This window comes from Tachyglossus aculeatus, chromosome 22, assembly GCF_015852505.1.
Source record: "Tachyglossus aculeatus isolate mTacAcu1 chromosome 22, mTacAcu1.pri, whole genome shotgun sequence".
In the NCBI taxonomy this organism is placed as follows: Eukaryota; Metazoa; Chordata; class Mammalia; order Monotremata; family Tachyglossidae; genus Tachyglossus; species Tachyglossus aculeatus.
The window spans coordinates 44,572,939-44,578,757 of NC_052087.1; the positions used below are offsets into that span (position 1 = coordinate 44,572,939).

General features: G+C 47.7%; 1 non-coding gene across 1 annotated transcript; it reads right to left on the bottom strand.

Annotated features, from left to right (window-relative positions):
• Positions 1 to 4,809: 4,809 nt before the first annotated feature.
• On the bottom strand, positions 4,810 to 4,947 carry LOC119944268. The gene has a single exon (XR_005455763.1). It is a non-coding gene; the product is annotated as a small nucleolar RNA SNORA7 (small nucleolar RNA).
• Positions 4,948 to 5,819: the final 872 nt, after the last annotated feature.

Consider the following 5,819-nt stretch of genomic DNA (forward strand, 5'->3'; position numbering starts at 1 on the left):
GTTCACCTTCATACTTAGACTGTGGGCCCCGTGTGGTAACAGAAACTGTGTCCAACCTGATTAACCTGTATCTAGCCCAGTGCTTAGAACAGTGCCTGAAACCTAGTAAGTGCTTTAATGTCTACCATAATTCAATCAATCAATCAACTGTATTTGTTCAGCACTTACTGTGTACAGAGCACTGTACTGAGCCCTTGGGTGAGTACAAAATAACAGAGTTGGGAAACAGTTCCTGCACACACTGAGTTTACAGTCTTATCATTATTATTAATTATTATCCAGTTCTTGCCACATAGGAACAACAATAATAATAATAATAGTGATGGTATTTGTTAAGTGCTTACTTTGTGCCAGGCACAGTACTAAGTGCTGGGGTGGACACAAGCAAATCGAGTCGGACACAGTCCCTGTCCCATGTGGGGCTTACAGTCTCAATCCTCATTTTACAGCTGAGATAACTGAGGCCCAGAGATGTGAAGTGACTTGCCCAAGGTCACACAGCAGACAAGTGGCAGAATTGGGATTAGAACCCATGACCTTCTGACTCCCAGGCCTGTGTTCTATCCACTATGCCATGCTGCTTCTCATTTCTAAGTGGTGTTTTTTTTATTGCCGAAGTGCCTTACATTATTTAGTTATTTACTCCTCACAACATGCTGCAAGGTAGGGTAGGGTTCCCCATTTTACGCCTGGAGAAACTGAGGCATGGGGAAGTTAAGTGACTTGCCCAAAGCCACACAGGGAACAGGTGTCAGAGCCGGCACTTGAACCCAGGACCTCCAGCTTTCAGGCCCACGGCTCTTCTATTGCACCATGCTGCCTTGTTAATTATGGTACTTGTTAAGCACTCACTATGTGCCAAGCACTGTTCTAAGCACTGGGGTAGATACAAGGTAATCAGGTTGGACACAGTCCTGGTCCCTTGTGGGGCTCACACTCTTATACCCATTTTACAGATGAGGCAACTGAGGCCCAGAGAAGTGAAGTGACTTGCCTAAGGTCACACAGCAAAGTAGTGGCAGAGTCTGGATTAGAACCCAGGACCTATGACTCCCAGGCCCCTGCCTTTTCCACTAAACCATGCTGCTTCTAGTAAGCCCTTAACAACTACCTCAGATACTATTATTTCAGCTGGGCTCAGGTCAGGAGAGAGTAATCAAACAGCCAGTCCCATCCTGTTGTGTTCCAAAAAATTTTCCACAGAAGTAATATAATAATATAATATAATGTTGGCATTTGTTAAGCACTTACTATGTGCAAAGCACTGTTCTAAGCGCTTGGGGGGATACAAAGTGATCAGGTTGTCCCACGTGGGGCTCACAGTCTTAATCCCCATTTTACAGATGAGGTAACTGAGGCTCAGAGAAGTTAAGTGACTTGCCCAAGGTCACACAGCAGACATGTGGTGGAGCCAGGATTCGAACCCATGACCTCTGACTCCAAAGCCCGTGCTCTTTCCACTGAACCACGCTGCTTCTCTAGTTCAGACACTCACAGCTAAGTGGGGGAAGTTTTTGGCAAGGAGCTACCTGTTTTTGCTAGATGTCAAGCATTGTTCTAAGCACTGGGATTGATACAAGGTTATCAGGTTAGATGCAGTCCCTGTCATTCATTCACTCATTCAATCATATTTATTAACCCTTACTGTTTGCAGAGCATTGTCCCACGCGGGGCTCACAGTCTTCATCCCCATTTTACAGAGGAGGTAACTGAGGTCCAGAGAAGTGAATGAAGTGACTTGCTCAAGGTCACACAGCAGACATATGGCAGAGCTGGAGAAGCGGCGTGGCTCAGTGGAAAGAGCACGGGCTTTGGAGTCAGAGGTCAGGGGTTCAAATCCCAGCTCCACCAATTGTCAGCTGTGTGACTTTTGGCAAGTCACTTAACTTCTCTGTGCCTCAGTTACCTCATCTGTAAAATGGGGATGAAGACTGTGAGCCCCCTGTGGGACAACCTGATCACCTTGTAACCTCCCCAGCGCTTAGAACAGTGCTTTGTACATAGCAAGCGCTTAATAAATGCCATCATTATTATTATTATTACTAAAATCCAGGTCCTTCTGACTCCCAGGCCTGTGCTCTATCCACTAGGCTATGCCTCTTCCACGCTGCATCTTGAGGGAGCATGGAGCCCAGAGTGGGAGAGAGTGGGGAGCAGTGAGGAAGCCCTCAATTGCCTGCCTCCAGGGTCCTGCCTTGGTCAGCAGGACACCTGGGAAAGTTCTGGAGCAAGGGTGTCCATTTGGGCCATGGCCCTGTCCAAGGGCAGGCTTTCAGGAGGCCGATTATCTGACGATCAGTCACCCAAACTTCTTGGCTAAACACCCGGGACAGAGCCAATACCTCCCATTCTTGGGGGGCCTCAGGGGGTTCGGATAACTGGCATATTTAAGCAACTAGAGCTCAGACCGCCTGGGAAAGGCAAACAATCCACTGTGTTTATCAACAGCATGGAGTGCAACCTTGTCTCCTTGTTTATCCCCAGCTCCTGAGGAGGGGGCTTGAGGCCAGGGGTTCCCAGCCAGGAGGCGAGGCCTCACTTCCTCCAGGACGGATCTGCCACCCTGCTCATTCTGGACTCTGGCTAGCACCTGGCTCCTCTGACTAAGGAGGTGCTTCCCAGCCAGCTGCAGGGTGGGGAAAAGGTGCCAGGACATTTAGTTACACTTCTCTGGAAGCCAGATCCATATTCAAGCTGGAGTTGGGGGCGGGGGGGCAGGGCAAACTTCCCAGCCTCCCTGAGAGCAGACTTGCTATCCGTTCACATGGTCGCCCTGTCAATCGGCCAGAGGATTGAGTGTCCATAACACAAAGCCCGGGTCTAGGCTCTGTAGCTATTAATTGTGGAAACAAGTCCACCCTTCTGAGAGACCTGCAGCCCAAAGGCACGACCCTCCCCCAACCTCAAACAAGTACGTGAAAATAAAGTTGAAGGGTGGCATACTAATAATAATAATTGTGGTACTTGTTAAGCTCTTACTAGGCACCTGGCACTGAACTGAGTGATGGGGTGGATACAAGCAAGTTGGGTAGACACAGTGCCTGTCCCACGTGGGACTCACAGTCTCATAGTGGATAGAGCCTGGGCCTGGGAGTCAGAAATTCATAGGTTCTAATCCTGGCTCCACCATGTGTCTGCTGTGTGACCTTGGGCAAGTTGCTACACTTCTCTGAGCCTGTTACCTCATCTGTAAAATGGGGATTGAGACTGTGAGCCCCACATGGGACAGGGACTTTGTCCAACCTGATTTGCTAGTATCCACCCCCAGCACTTAGTACAGTGACTGACATATAGTAAGCATTTAACAAATAGCAAAATTATTATTGTTATTCTTTGCACCTCAGTTACCTCATCTGTAAAATGGGGATTAAGATTGTGAGCCTCATCTAGGTCAGGGACTCTCTGTCCAATGAGATTTGCTTGTACCCACCCCAGAGCTTAGTACAGGGCCTGGCTCAGAGTATGCACCTAACAAATACTAAAATTAATATTGTTATTATTATTATTATTACTATAGTCCAGCCCACACACACTGCTCCTCCAACAGCAGCCTACTCACCTTGATCTTGTCTATCTCGCCACCGACCCCTTGCCCACATATTCCCTCTGGTCCGGAACTCCCTCCCTCTTCATATATGATAGACCACCACTCTCTCCAGCTTCAAAGCCCTCTTAAAAATCACATCTCCTGCAGGAAGCCTTCCCTGATTAAGGTCTCATTTCCCCTACTCCCTCTCCCTTCTGGGTCTTCCTTTCACTTGGATCAAGCCACCCTCAGCCTCACAGAACTTGTGTACATATTCAAAATCAATTTTAATGCCTGTCTCCCCCTATGTCTATCAACTCTGTTATACTCTCCCAAGTGCTTAGTACAGTGCTCAGCACACAGTAAATGCTTCATAAATACTATTGATCGACTGACTTAAGATAATGGGACAGAGGCAAATGATTATATAAGTCATGTCAAGTCCGGGAAGGCTCCTGACAAGCAGAAGTGTAGGGGTCCCTTCAGGGCACACCATTAGAGAGGGTGGCAGCATGGACTTTGGGGACATAGAGATGTCCTTCGGGTGGACTTCCTGCCACATGCTGCATTACCCTCTGTGTTCATACACTGGGACACTATGGGACATCTTAAGAAATAAGAAGGGGCCACCAAATTTGCTCTGCCTCAGGCAGTCCAAATATCTGAAGTTGTCCCTACATAATCAATCAATCAATCAATGATAGTTGGTAGAGTAATAATAATAATAATAATTATGGCATTTATTCAGCACTTACTATGTGCAAAGCACTGTTCTAAGCACTGGGGAGGTTACAAGGTGATCAGGGTGTCCCATGGGGAGCCCACAGTCTTAATCCCCATTTTTACAGATGAGGTAACTGAGGCACAGAGAAGTGAAGTGACATGCCCAAAGACATACAGCTGACAATTGGCGGAGCCGAGATTTGAACCTCTAACTCCAAAGCCTGTGTTCTTTCCACTGAGCCACACTACTTCTCTGTAATAGAATTGGTAGACATGACCCCTGCCCTCAGGGGGATTAAAGTCTAAAAGAGAAACATGACACCCAAAACTGTCATTGTTGTCTTATGCTGTCACGTCATCTCCGATCCATAGTGATGCCATGGATGCATTTCTCCCAGAATGCCCCACCTCCACCTGCAATCGTTCTGGTAGTGGATCCATAGAGTTTTCTTGGTAAAAATGCAGACATGGTTTACCATTGCCTCTTTCCACACAGTAAACCTGAGTCTCTGCCCTCAACTCACTCCATTGCCTCTGCTGCCCAGCTCAGGTGAGTTCTGGCTGGTAGCAGATTGTCTTCCACTCACTAGCCACCGCTCAAGCTAGGAATGGAATGGGTAGCCCTCTGCTTGACTCTTCCTCCCATAGTCGAGACTGGTAGAGTATTGGAAACTCTCCAGGTGTGACCCTGAATGGCCACAACCCAAACTACCTGTACAGAAAAGAGTTCATGGATATCCATAATTGCTGGTTTGACCAGCGGGGCAGATTGTCAGTCAGGTGGGTTAAATCTGAGATGACTTCATGAAGGAAGCAGGTTTAGCAATTGCAGGATAGCAGGTCCGCATCGCTGGGCTCCTGACTGGGACTCCCCTGCCGACCACCAGTGTCCCTCAGGCTCCCGGACTTCATATTCTGGTGAAGTGAGAGGTTATAGAGAAGCAACTTGGCTCAGTGGAAAGAGCCCGGGCTTGGGAGTCAGAGGTCATGGGTTCTAATCCCGGCTCCACCACTTGTCAGTTGTGTGACTTTGGGCAAGTCACTTAACTTCTCTGGGCCTCAAGTGCCCATCTGTAAAATGGGGATTAAGACTGTGAGCCCCACACGGGACAACCTGATCACCTTGTATGTACCCCAGCCCTTAGAATAGTGCTTTGCAAATAGTAAGCGCTTAACAAATACCATTATTATTATTATCATTATTATACTGGGGACCACCAATATGACACCTCCCCACACCCCCTCTAACACAGCCCCCAACACGCCCCATCTCCGGATCACCATTCCAGCCACAGCCACAAGGGGGCCTCAGCTCAGTGTAATTTGCTTTATGGTCAATCTGGAATTCATTCATTCATTCAGTCATTTTTATTGAGTGCTTACTGTGTGCAGAGCACTGTACTAACTGCTTGGAAAAGTACGATCCAGCAAAAAGGAGAGACAATTTCTGCTCAATACGAGCTCACAGTCTGGGGTGGGGGGGAGACAGACATCAATAAAAATAAACAGATAACAATATAAATAAATAAAATTGCAGATATACCCTTAAGTGCTGTGGGCCAGGGAAAGG